Source organism: Acinonyx jubatus, unplaced genomic scaffold (assembly GCF_027475565.1).
Source record: "Acinonyx jubatus isolate Ajub_Pintada_27869175 unplaced genomic scaffold, VMU_Ajub_asm_v1.0 scaffold_20, whole genome shotgun sequence".
NCBI classification, from domain to species: Eukaryota; Metazoa; Chordata; class Mammalia; order Carnivora; family Felidae; genus Acinonyx; species Acinonyx jubatus.
In genome coordinates this window covers 266,862-280,437 of record NW_026463939.1, presented here as the reverse complement: position 1 = coordinate 280,437, position 13,576 = coordinate 266,862, and the positions used below count along the sequence as shown (strand labels likewise).

General features: G+C 49.2%; 1 long non-coding RNA gene across 1 annotated transcript; it reads left to right on the top strand.

Moving 5' to 3' along the window:
* The first annotated feature begins 5,685 nt into the window (after window positions 1-5,685).
* On the top strand, window positions 5,686-13,165 carry LOC113603204 (uncharacterized). Its single transcript, XR_003424745.2, has 4 exons — window positions 5,686-6,588; window positions 7,054-7,148; window positions 7,408-7,453; window positions 7,651-13,165. It is a non-coding gene; the product is annotated as an uncharacterized LOC113603204 (long non-coding RNA).
* Window positions 13,166-13,576: the final 411 nt, after the last annotated feature.

Sequence of the window (13,576 nt, the reverse complement as noted above, 5' to 3'; positions counted from 1 at the left end):
AATGCCTTCTTTGTGTCTTGTAAACTTGTTGATTTGGGGTCTGTTTTGCCTGATATTGGTAGGGCCACCTGCTCTAATCTGGTCACTGTTCACATGGAGTGTTCCCTCCGGCCTCTCATTTCACACGCTTTGTATCTGTGGATCTCGAGTGAGTCTCTTGTAGATGCCAGGTGGCTGCATCTTGTGTTTTTGTCCCTTTTGCGGTCTTGGTCTTCTGATTGGAGAGTTTAATCCACTTACATGTAGAGTAATCCCTGATAGTGGGTGCCTTACTTCCGTCATTTCCCCATTTGATTTCTGTGTGCCTTACAGCCTTTGTGTCTACCGTTTCTGCATTATTGTCTTGTTTTAGTTGATTTTTTGTAGTGAAATGTTAGAATTCCTTCTCATTTCTTTTTGTGTATATTCCATAGCTGTGAAGGGGAGGAAGGGCCCAAGCCCTTTAAATCTCCTGGAAGTCCCTTCAGCTGCAGGGGAAGGGGCTTGCTGCAGTGGGGTGGGGGGAAGGGGAGACACAACAACGACACCCACCTCCGTGTCCGCATCTCCCTGATCAGCCAGCAGTGGGGGCACAGATCCTCAGTATTGGAGGACGTGGTCCTTTCTGCTCACCCAGGTGTAAGATATGGTCTGTGCTGGAAAATGTGCTCTTGGAGGAACAGGTATGCCATTGTGTGCGAGCTGCTTCAGGAGCACGTGGTGGGCAGGGCCGGGCCTGGGGAGCTGCTCCTGTGCTCAGAGTTGCAATGGACCGAAATTAACCTCAGTTTACCACCAAGACTTCTCTGGGAAGTTGCTGGCCTTCTGCAGACTCCACAGTCCGAGCAGTTACCCAGCTTCTGCCAGTGCAGTTGTCTGGATAGCAAGACCGGTCCCCATGCTGTGTCCTCTGTGTCCTTCCCAGCGTCCCACACAGACAGGTCCCTGTCCTCTGCCTCCTTCCCAGTGTCCTGCACAGCCTTTTAGAAAAGAAATATTTCCTCTTTGTCATAACATTTTCTTCATTCTAAAGGCAGTACTAGCCCAGCCTTAGATTCCCTTTGTTTTCCCTTTTCAAGATGAGCAGGTGTTCCATTTCAGTTGGAAAATGGGGGCCAGAAATGTTCGGTTAACAGTATTCTATATCTGAAGTCTTTGGTCTTACGAAGAAGGAGGGTGTGTCCCGAACTGACCGATCCACCTGCTTATGGACTTGGAAGAGGGAGACCCAACCCTGGGGTCCGCTGGCCTTACACGGCCTGGATTTGGGGGACTCTGCATGACTTAGCCTCATGGGCCCAGAAAGGCACCTGTCTCCTTGGCTGTCCAATAGCAGCCTTACCACTTATATCTCAAAGGAGAACAAGAAGAACCCAGCTCTTGAGTGTTCCAAGTGAAGAAAGAGAGCTGTGCCTGGATGCCCCAAGGTCCCTAAAGGAAGACACTATGAGTGGCCAGGACACTTTTTCTTTCTGAGACAGATGCCCCGTTTTCCCCCCAAAGCTTGGCTCTAGGCTGTTGGAATACCCCTCTGCACATGCCCTCACTCAGGACAAGCCACCTCACTCAGGACCAGAAGTGTTCAGTCCGCTACGATGTTACCCTTGACCGAAGGCAGGAGGGTGGGCAGGGGATGGTGAACATTGCTAGCATTGCCTTGGACAGAGTTTTAGGGACAGTCAGCCTTTACTGTCTCCCTCAGTGCCCGACACTCCTGTCCTCCTACATTGAACGGCCTCCAAGAGACAGCTAATGTAGGTTGAAACCTAAAGGTGTCATGTTCTAAAATGTGCAGTCTGTTCCCTGATTTTTCAGAATAACTCAGAAGGTATAATTGTCTTCACTGACGGTGGAATATCTTTGAGGAATTCTTTCCAGGGTGTGTGATGTGGATGTGTCCCAGACACTGAAGATGGCAAGGCGGTCAGTGTCCAGACAGCAGGTGAGGCTGAGACCGTCCACAGGGCTGTGTGAGATGTGTCCAACTCACCCACAAAGGGAAGGAAATCACACTGGCCACAGACGTCTCATTCACAGTGACAGATGCCAGGAAACAATGCAACGTAGCTTCATTGTGTGAGGGTTAGTAGCTGTCAACACTAAATTGACAGACTAGGCTCCAGAACGAGGGTAAAATAAGGCACTTTGTGACATTTGGTGACGAAAAGGGGTATGTATAACGTACAGCCTCCCCCTGGAGTAGCCACCAAGCAGGTACTTTGTCCGGAAGGAGGAAATGCGTTGGAAGAAGCAAGAGCACAGAAATCGGTAAATGTAAATGTAAACAGTATCAATTATTTTGGAATTAAAACATGAGGGAGGCATGAAAACTATATGGGGTTTTGCTTTGTAAATGGCAGAGTAACTCTCCCTTCGACAGTAATGACACATTCTGCACAAAATTAGAAACACTAAAGGAGCAGCTGGGTGGCTCAATCAGCTGAGTGCCATCTCTTGGTATTGGCTCGGGTTGTGACCTCAGGGTGGTGGGACGGAGCCCCCGTCAGGCTCTGTGATGAGCATGGAAGCTGCTTGGGATTCTCTCTCTGCCTCTCTTCCATGCTCATGCTCATTCTCTCTCTCTAAAATTAAACAAACAAGGGCAGCTGGTGGCTCAGTAGGTTGAGTGTCCGACTTCGGCTCAGGTCATGATCTCGCAGTCTGTGAGTTCGAGCCCCGCGTCGGGCTCTGTGCTGACGGCTCAGAGCCTGGAGCCTGTTTCGGATTCTGTGTCTCCCCCCTCTGACCCTCCCCTGTTCATGCTCTGTCTCTCTCTGTCTGAAAAATAAATAAACGTTAAAAAAATTTTTTTTAAATAAAAATAACTTTTTTTTTTAATTAAACAAATAGCACTAGTTAAAGGTATTGGAAAGCAATGAATGAAGGTACAAACTTAAATACTTAAAAAAAAACCCGAAATGAATAGAACTGCAACAGGGGTTCGCACGGAAACAGCTGTGGCCCGATGGCAGCTGGGGGTGGGGGGCCGTGCAAGTCAAGCAGAGGCCACGGCCCCCCTGGCTTGAAGAGTGGGACGCCAGAAAGTGAAGGGTGAAGTCCCCAGAAGGGCTACAATGAGGCTGTAGGTCTGCGTACAGATTCCGTCCAAACCCTCATCTGACTCCCAAGCCGCACGTGCGGGGCGGATGCTGAGATCTCAGAGCAGAGGAGCAGCAGCCACAGGCAGGAAGGGCTGAGCAGACAGCTGCCTCTGTCACAGGGAGGCCGAGGCCAGGTAGACGGCCTGCTGGAACAAAGATGAACACCCTTCCGGTGAAGTTAGGACAACGCAGAGTCTGGGCTGCAGACCGGCACGCAGTGGTTTCCAACGAAACGTCACTCGACAGGCAAAGACACAGGGAAGTGTGACCCAGCTCAAGATCATGAAAGATGGCGAAACTAGAAGACAAGAACCTTATTTTCTTTTAATTTTTTAAATTATGTTTCTTCATTTTTGAGAGGCAGAGAGAGACAGAGCACAAGCGGTGGAGGGGCAGAGAGGGAGACACGGAATCGGAAGCAGGCTCCAGGCTCCGAGCTGTCAGCACAGAGCCCGACGCGGGGCTCGAACTCACAAGCTGTGAGATCACGACCTGAGCCGAAGTCGGAGGCTCAACCGACTGAGCCACCCAGGTGCTCCAGAAGACAAAGACTTTAATATGTTCAGGGAATTTAAGAAAAATATGGTCATAGCAGATAAACAGATGGGGATTCCCAAAAGAGAAATATAAATTATTTTTTTAGAGAACCAAATGGAAATTCAGGACCTTAAAATTACTACAGATCATATGCTGGGTTGTAAAGTACGTCTCAGATGTTTCCAGTAACTGAAATCTTAGAAACTGTATTCTCTGATCACAATGGAGTTAAATTAGAAATTAATAATTACACATTTGGGGAAAAACAGATATTTGCAAATTAAAGAACATACCTTTAAATAATCCATGGGTCAAAAAACCACACAGGAGATTAGAAAATACTTCAAACTGAGCAATAATGAGTGTATAACAAATAAAATCTGTAAGATGAGCCAAAGACGGGCTTGGAAGGGAAATTTTAATTATAATTAAAGGTTATATTTAAAAAGTTATATAAATGTTCACATTAAAAAAATCAAACAGGGGTGCCTGGATGGCTCAGTCTCTTAAGTGTCTGACTCTTGATTTTGGCTCAGGTCGTGATCTCATGGTTTGTGAGTTCAAGCCCCGCATCGGGCTCTGTGCTGACAGCATGGAGCCTGCTTGGGATTCTCTCTCCCCTTCTCTCTGCCCCTCCCCCACTCATGCTGTCTTTCTCTTTCTCTCAAAATAAATAAATAGACATTAAAATTTTTTCAAACAGACGATCTAAGATTCCACTTTAAGAAGTTTAAAAATTAGGGGCGCCTGGGTGGCTCAGCTGGTTGAGCATCCAACTTTGGCTCAGGTCATGATCTCGTAGTTCATGGGTTCAAGCCCTGCGTCGGGCTCTGTGCTGACAGCTCAGAGAGCCTGGAGCCTGCTTCCGATTCCGTGTCTCCCTCTCTCTCTGCCCCTCCCCCACTTATGCTCTGTCTCTCTCTGTCTCAAAAATAAATAAAAACATTAAAAAAAATTTTTTTAAAGAAGTTTGAAAAATGAGCAAAATAAACCCAAATTAAGTGGCAGGAAGTAGAAGCAAAAATGAGAAAGGTGAGAGATGAATTACAGGATTGACCGAGAAGTCAATGAAGACAAAAGTCGCTTTTTGAGATCAATAAAATTATAAAACCCTAGCAAGACTGATCAAAGGAGAAATAACCATAAGTTGCCAACATCAGAAATATGAGATGAAGTTACTACAAACTCTACGTATGTTAATAGGATAGTATTAGAACATTATGAATAATTTTATACTGACAAATTTGACAACTTGTGTCACACCTTCTTTCAAAACGCAACTTACCAAAATTGACACAAGGTAAAATAGACAATTTGAATAGCCCTATTCTTTCAGGTGAGAATGAACTGGATGCTGTTATTGACGACTGTATATCTAGTAAAGGAATTAAATTAGTTATCAAATGCCTTCCCACAAAGACAATGCCTGAGCTAGAGGACTTCAAAGATAAATTCTATCTGATAGTTAATGAAGATATGATGCCAATATTTCACAAAATATGCCAAAAACTAGGGAGAAGGAAACCTTGTTTTATGCGACCAGCTTAATTCTGATGTCGAAACCCGGCAAAGGCGTTGTAAGGTATGGAGACTGCAGAGGAACACCCTTCATGAGAAGAGATGCAAAAAATCTGAACAAAATACTAGCAAGCTGAATGTAGCAATATGTAAAAAAAAGGGTCGGTTTCTCTGGGATTGCAGGGTTAGGTTACTATTTGAGAGATCGATGGAATTCACCATATGGACAAAATAAAGGAGAAAACCTGTGAATATCTCCAGGGGGACAGAAAGAGCACTGACCCAAACTGAAACTACGTGCAAGATCAAAGCTTTCAGCAATCAAAGCCATCAAAGTAAAACCTATAGGCATCCTCATTCTTAAATGGCAGAATATTTGGTGCTTCTCCTCCGAGGCGGAATGAGGGAAGGAGCCTGCTGTGACCTGTGACCCCCCCGTCTCACTGCAGCCCCTAGTGCAGCAAAGCAAGAAGAAAATAAGGGACAGAGACCGGTGAGCACAGCGTCAAGCTGCCTCCGTCTCCACTCACTGGTGGTGCACCTGTTCGCGCGGAAATTTTTAAGGAGTCGTCAAGAAAAACACGAGAGTGAAGAGTGCGGCCGTGCCTCAGAACGCAAGATTAGTATGCCACGGTCCGTCCCGTATCTGCGCACTAGCAGCAGATAATTTGGAAACAAAAATTTTGAGTGACTCCGTTTATAAGAGCATCAAAACTGTCAAGCACGTAAGACTACGTTTAACAGAAGGTCCACAAGATCCCTATGAAGCACGGCTGAGGGAAATAGGGGAGACCCGAATGAGTGGAGAAGCATCCTGCATGGCGTGGAGTGTTCATAGTCGCTAAGCGGTCGGTTCTACCCTACGGACGCAACGTGCAGTCACCGTGGAAGCCGAGCAGGTCTGAGACAGGCCGGGGTGGGGGTGGGGGGGCCAGGGGCAGAGGAGGACCGGTGGGGTGGGCTGGGACAAAGCCCGCCTCTGTAGCGCCGGCGAGTGGGGCCCAGCACTGTTCACCTTCTCGCAGTTCAGCCAGGACTGCTGTCCTCACCATGACGCAAGGAAAGAGAGGTTGTTTGACCCGGCCAGAGTCACGCAGCTGCACAGAGGCCCGGCTGAGAGTGGACCCCGCACTCCTGCCCCGACCTCACGCCCTCGAGGGTCCTCTGCCCTGACCTCACGCCCTCGAGGGTCCTCTGCCCTGACCTCACGTCCTCGAGGGTCCTCTGCCCTGACCTCACGCCCTCGAGGGTCCTCTGCCCTGACCTCACGCCCTCGAGGGTCCTCTGCCCTGACCTCACGCCCTCGAGGGTCCTCTGCCCTGACCTCACGCCCTCGAGGGTCCTCTGCCCTGACCTCACGCCCTCGAGGGTCCTCTGTCCTGACTTCATGCCCTCGAGGGTCCTCTGCTGCCAGATGATCTGTTACTCATCACCATCTTGCTCCTCAGATGAGGTAAGGGGTCCCTGAATATTATCTGTGGACGGCCACTTCCTGGATTTCTCCGAACTCTGAGGGTTGGGAAAGACTGGTTCGTCCTGGCCCTACAGACCTAAGGTCTGGAGGTGCTGTCTTTGGCAGTGTCTGAGATGCTGCCGCCCTAAAATGGGCTATCTAGGGATCAAGGCCGTGTGCTGGGCCCCCCTGGGCTGGGGTCCTGCACCGTCGTGCCCCCTTTCTGACTAGGCGAGTTTGACCCTGGCCTTCTGTGAGCTCCAACAAGGCCTGTCCTCTGGGGACACACGATCCAGTGGCCTCTGAGTCAGTCCTGCCCAAGACTCTTCACTTTGCTTGGATTGGCCCTGCCGCCCTCCCCACTGAAGCCTCACCGCGTCCCGGGGGGCTGGCACACAGTGGGTGTCCAGCGGACGGCGGAGGCTGGGGGCTGCGTGGAAGGGGTGTCTCTGCTTCTCTTCGCAGGGTGAGAACCTTTGACGAAGCCCACGTCCTGCGAAGGGGACACGGGGATTTCTCACAGAGGCAAGACCCGGATCGTTTCAGCATTTGCCGAGCATGTGAGCAAATACTGAGCCCCTTCATCGTAACCCGCACGGTGTCGGGCAGTGTCTTCCTTTGATAAACTCGGCCTTGTTTTGAATTTCATCCTCATTATGTGTTTAAAGATTTCTTTACGTTTGTTCTGCCTTGTTAGGGCGTTCGTGTGATATCACACGTACAGTGCTCCCTTCCTGGCTCTTAATTCTTTGGTTTCTGCTGATACTTAATATTTCCAATTTCTGAGCCTTCACACGGGTATTATGCTTTTGTTTGCAGAATTAAAAAGCAGGAAGAGAATGAATAAAGCAATGTCTTTCTTACGGTAAGCTCCAGGGATCCGCACCCTTGGTGTTCCCTCCGGGGAGGCCGCCCGGTGCCCAGGGCACCTGAGCAGGTGCGCAAAGTGCGAAACCTCCAGGCATCTTGAAAACACGGGGAGGGAGCTGAGTGGACGGGTAACGGGCAGGATTTGAGCAAAGTCAGGTGTGCGCACCACTTATAATTGTGCCTCTTTAGCAGATGTGCAGCCCAAAGTCACGGTGTGGCTCCATAACATCCGTGCTACCTCCTGGAACGATGCGGGTGCTCTCAAGGCAAAACTTCAAGTTGCTGACAGAACTCACTCTGACATTCTGTGGTGGAAGCCGTGGACGGAAACCCAGGCCTGCCCCTGCTGCCACCTGGGATCCGTGAGGGCGGTGGGCCGCAGGGTAAGGGTAGTGTCATTTGGCGTGAAGGGAAGAGAAAACACAGTCAGGGGTGCTCTGGGGGCTGGCCTGCAAGAGAGCGGGGGCCGCCGGAGACTTTCCCATCACCTCTCTGTGGTTGGTCTCCTCCTCCGACCCCCTGAGCATTTCTTTACTTTCCAAAAATGTAAACGGGGGCTTCCGGACGGGGAGGTCATGGTCGGCTCTTGGTGTCTGTGCTTCTCTGGGTAAAGCTAACTGGTCCACCGTCCTCCCAGCACAGTGCACACCTGGAGTGGGCGGTGGGGGACACGGGCACAGGTCTCAGGACCGTCAGCAGATGTGAACGTGGGCCGGCTGCTGGACGACCTGAGGGACCGCGTTTATCCGGTCCCCACGGGGGTCTGTGGTTGCCCGTGGTGCCAAGCCCCGGAGGAAACCGGCCTCATTCTTTAGAAATGCCCGGTGAAGTACCGAGGGGTAAAATGCCACGCTCTCTGTCAGTTGGCCAAAATCCTCTGACCCAAACAGTAGATGGAGCAAATATAACAAAATGCCGAATTGTTAAATCGGTGGTAAGTGCCTGGGTATGTGTGATTCTCTTCTCTCTACGTGTGTGTATGTTGAAGATCTTTCCCACTCACTTGTTGATCCTAGCCAGTGCTCCGGGCCACCGCCCCGCCCAGGGTACAAGGGTGGGAGCCGAAACCTCCCGGGTCAGCTGAGGGTCCAGCCAGCCTTGACTGCTGGGCAGGTGTAATCACTGAAAGAAAATGACAAAGTTCCGATGACCCCTCGTCCGCTGCCCCAAACCCAGACTGTCTCCTTCCCCTCGCGGCCTTTCTCTCTATCTCTGTCTTAAGTTTTTTCCCACGAGGGAAACTACGTCAAGCCCCTTTCTCTAACTTACTTAACTGGACGTCAGGGGAAAATGGGCACAGAATCACTTCTGTGGCCACCATCCCACATAGCAATTATGCTCAATTGCATTTCCTCTGGAATTAGCAGTCCTGGGCATTCGGGGGTGAGATGTTCCGAGGCAGCTCTGTGTGGTTTGAGCAGGTATGAAGTCTCTTTGTAGCAGACTTCCTGGGCCGGGCCGTGCATCTTTCCAGGAGCCCTGGTGTGCAGTGTGTGTGTGCGCAGTGTTTCCCGAGCCCCACTGACCACACGACCTTCCCCGCCTGCCTCTTATCCTGTAGGACGCCACTGTCACCCTCATCATTTTTCTGCTGCTCTGTGACCCATTTACTTTAGAGACGCTGCGAACTGTCTGGGGGCAGTAGATTTCAAAGTAATGATGCTTCCAGCCATAACCTGAGGTAAAAGAGTGAGGCTCTGTGCCCGCTCCCCCAGCCCACGGACACCAGGCAGCCCTCCTTGAGGAGCAGGGAGGAGCCGGGAGGAGCTGGCCTGTCACTCACTCTGTGGCCCTCGCCCGGGAGCAGCCCGGACCCACATCCCTCTGGGGCCGGAACGCCGAGGGGACGCGCTGGCCTTGGCACCCGCCTCCCCACGGCGGTCAACACGCTGGGGTTTATCTCCCGCTTCCCCAGCTCGGAAGTCGTCCACATTCAGGAAGAGAGAGTGTGACCCCATGGCGACAGGTCTGAGCCTTCTGGAAGCGTCTTCAGAAACATCAGTTTCAGCGGGAGCCCTCCTCGAGACACCGGGTCTATGTCCTCGCCCCGCAGTCACCCCATTGCTTTGCTGAGTCGTGGATAATGCAGCTGGGGACACGTTGTTGTGGAAAGTGACAACTGAAGGCAGACAACTCCCAAGTTATAGCTCACACCCGAGGTAGGGCAGCAGCTGCCTTCACAGAACTCAAACCACCGCCTCAGCTCCACTCTCGTCCTCCTGCCCAGAGGGACAGAGTTCTTGCGGAACGATCCTTAGCCCAAAAGCTAGCAGCTGGAAACGACAAACATGTCACAGGGGCCGCAGTTGGGAACGGGGGCGGTCTCGCCAGGTGGTCCGCTCAGGGTCCGGTGTGGTGGCCGTCCCGCTCTTGGCTGCAATGGTGGCCTCATCCTTGGTGGGGAGCTGGGGGTCCACTTCCAGGCTCACTTGTGTGAGGTGGGCACGAGGTGCCAGCTTCTGTCTGGACGCTGCCGGAGCGTCTCCCAGTCCAGCTGTCCAAGAGAGGGCCCTTGGGGTAGAAACACGGGCTTACCGACCCAGCTCAGAGCTGGCGCCCCCTCAGAGCCGCCACCTCCTGCTGCCCCCACGGGCCACGCTGTGTGATGACAGAACAGCTGTGCAGGACGAGAAACCAGGAGGTGCCGTGGGGGCCCCGGGCGGCCGCGATCAGCAGAGCCAGTGCAGCAAGGTGAGCCTCCTTCACTGTAAATAAACATTTGTGCTGCCTGTTGGGGTTCTAATGCTGTGCTGCATGTTGCAGCAGAAGTCACATCTCCGGCAGGAACTTAACGACCACCCTGTTTAATCTCCTTACTCTGCCACACAAGGAACTGGCCTTCCAGAGACAGGCAGAAGCTTGCCCAGACATAAAGATACAGTCACTGGCCGCAGGGCTGTGATCGGAATGTGTGCTCTAATTCATGTCCATTTCACCCCAATGGTTACCATGAAGAAAGCACAGCCTCTGCTTTTAAGAATCTGAAAAATTTCTTGGGAAGGCGAATGCCGTTGGAATGAGTGAATGCAACATGGTCTTAGTGTTTTCCAAAAGCTGTAGAGGGGATTCTGCTCCACAGTGAAGGTAAGAAAAAGGCAGTGGGTATCTTAGCATGTGAGCAAAATGTTTGGAGTAAATCATGAAGGAAGCTTATTCAGAAGCAGGAGAGACGTCCAAGCGTCTGTCACAGGTCTGCCTTGCCCTGGACAGAGCTCTGCTCCCCACTGTGTCCAGAGGGTGACCGATGACAGGTATTCGATAGCATGTTTGTCGGCAAAGAGTGTTCATTTGAGTTAATTTAGTGCCAGGGAAGCAGAAAGAAATGACACATCCCCGTGGGGAACAATAATTGAAACAGGGTAGATTTCTTATCAGCGTGGAGACCAGAGCACATGGAAGAACATGTTTAAAATGTGAAACCAAAAGAGCCATCAAGTCAGAGTCGTATCAGCAAAAGCATCCTTCAGAGACGAGGAAGATGCAGACCCCCGGGACGCACTCTCATTGCCTGGTGCAATGCACTTGCTTTGGAAGAACTGTTAAGGGCCCTTCAGGCAGAAGGAGGTGACACCGGAGGGCAACTCAGACTCCAGAAGGAAGAACAAGAGAAGCGGTAGATCCCCGAGTGAACAGGGCGGACTATATCTCCTCTTCACGCCTGATTTTCCTGGCTCTGATGTCTGTTCTGTGTAACATCAACAGGGCTGTCCGAGGGTTTTCCGTGTATGTGCGTGTGATACACATGAGGGCCACGTGTAAAGGGAGAGGGGTCTATGTGGTGACAGGGCTTCATGCCGTCTGCAAACAGACAGTTTTACTTTTTCCTCACCAGCTTGGGTGGCTTTTATCACTTTTTGTTGTCTGATTGCTGCGGCCGGGACTTCCAGTACCGTGCTGAATGAAAGTGGTGAGAGTGGACATCTGCGTCTTGTTCCTGACCTCAGGGGAAAAGCTCTCAGGTTCTCACCATTGAGGATGATGTTAGCTGTGGGTTTTTCATATGTGGCTTTATCACACGTTGCCTCTTCACCCACTTTGTTGAGGGTTGTTATCACGGATGGATGTTGTACTTTGTCAAATCCTTTCTCTGCATCTACTGAAATGATCATATGGTTTTTATCCTTTCTCTTGTTGATGTGATGTATCATGTTGATTGTTTTGTGACTACTGGGCCACCTTTGCATCTCAGTAATAAATCCCACTTGATTTTGGTAAATTATTTTTTAATTTATTGTTGGATTTGGTTTGCTAGTATTCTGTTGAAGATTTTTGCATCTGTGATCACCAGAGAAATTGGCTTGTAGTACTCCTTTTTGTAATGTCTTTATCTGGTTTTGGAATCAGGGTCATGCTGACCTCATAGAATGAGGTCATAGAAGAAGGTCATAGAAGAAGTTTTCCTTCTTCTTCTAATTTTGGGAACGGTTTGGGAAGAATGGGTATTTACTCTTCTTTAAAGGTTTGGTAGAATTCACCTCTGAGGCCTCTGGTCCTACACTTCCGTTTGTTGGGAGTTTTTTGATTACTGATTTAATTTCATTGCTGGTTATCCATCTCTTCAACTTTTCTATTTCTTCCTGTGGCGATGAGGTTCTACATCCCACTTGCAGTAGTAAAATGTCAATTTTAAGTAGATTGACAAGTAGAGTGAGAAGTTAATATCTATGTTGTAATCTGTAGAGAAACCACTAAAGAAACTGAGAAGAGATATAGCAAAAAAAAAAACAAAGAAAAGAAAATTTAATAAAAACAAAATATTAAAATATATTCTAATAATCCAAAAGAAAGCAAGCAAGAGAGACGGGGGAAGAGAAAGGCTATAGCTAAAACATAATAGGTGGAACACGTGATGACATCTAACATCACTAGATCAATAATGAAGCTGGGCACAGATGACGTGAGCACACCACCTGAGACAGAGATTGTTAGACCGGAGACAAGCAACACAACCTACCTATATGCATCTACAAAAAATATAAAAATCCAGGCGGATTCTTCTATTGAAAATAGAAGGCAAGGAAAGTCCTAACAAGTCCTCTTTCAGTAAGTGATAGAAAAGTTGACGGAAGAAAAAAAAAGAAAAGCTGATGGGAAACAAACAGGGACCTGGAAGGACTGACGCGCCAGGAGCCAACAGGACCCCACTGACATTTATAGAATAGTTACTGAATGACCTCAAAGCAAGCATCCCTCTTGAGTGCTAATGGGACATTCACTGGGACAGACCATCCTTTAGGTCATAAAACACACCTTAACAAATTTAAAACAAAAACAAAAAAGTCACAATGGAATGAAATTAGAAACCAATAAACATATCTGGAAAATTTCCCAAATATGTGGAAATTTAACAGCACACTTCTAGATAACCCACAGGTCCTGGATGATCTCTCAGAAAAATTAGAAACTATTTAAACTGAATAAAAATAGAAATACAACATATCAAAACTTAGTGGTGTTCAGAGGAAAATTTATAGAATTAACTGCTTATATAGGGGCACTTGAACCCCATTGTTTATAGTAACACTTTCAGGGGCGCCTGGGTGGCTCAGTCGGTTAGACGTCCGACTTCAGCCCAGGTCACGATCTCGCGGTCCGTGAGTTCGAGCCCCGCGTCGGGCTCTGGGCTGACGGCTCAGAGCCTGGAGCCTGCTTCTGATTCTGTGTCTCCCTCTCTCTCTGCCCCTCCCCTGTTCATGCTCTGTCTCTCTCTGTCTCAAAAATAAATAAATGTTAAAAAAAATTTAAAAAAAATATACTAGCACTTTCAACAATAGCCAAATTATAGAAAGAGCCTAAATGTCCATCAACTGACGAATGGATAGAGAAGATGTGGTTTATATATACAATGGAATACTATTTGGCAATGAGAAAGAATGAAATCCTGCCATTTGCAGCAACGTGGATGGAACTGGAGGGTATTATGCTGAATGAAATAAGTCAGTCAGAGAAGGACAGATATCACATGTTCTCACTCATATGTGGATCCTGAGAAACTTAACAGAAGACCATTGGGGAGGGGAAGGAAAAAAAAAGTTAGAAAGGGAGGGAGGCAAACCATAAGAGACTCTTAAAAACTGAGAATAAACTGAGGGTTGATGGGGGTGGGAGGGAGGGAAGG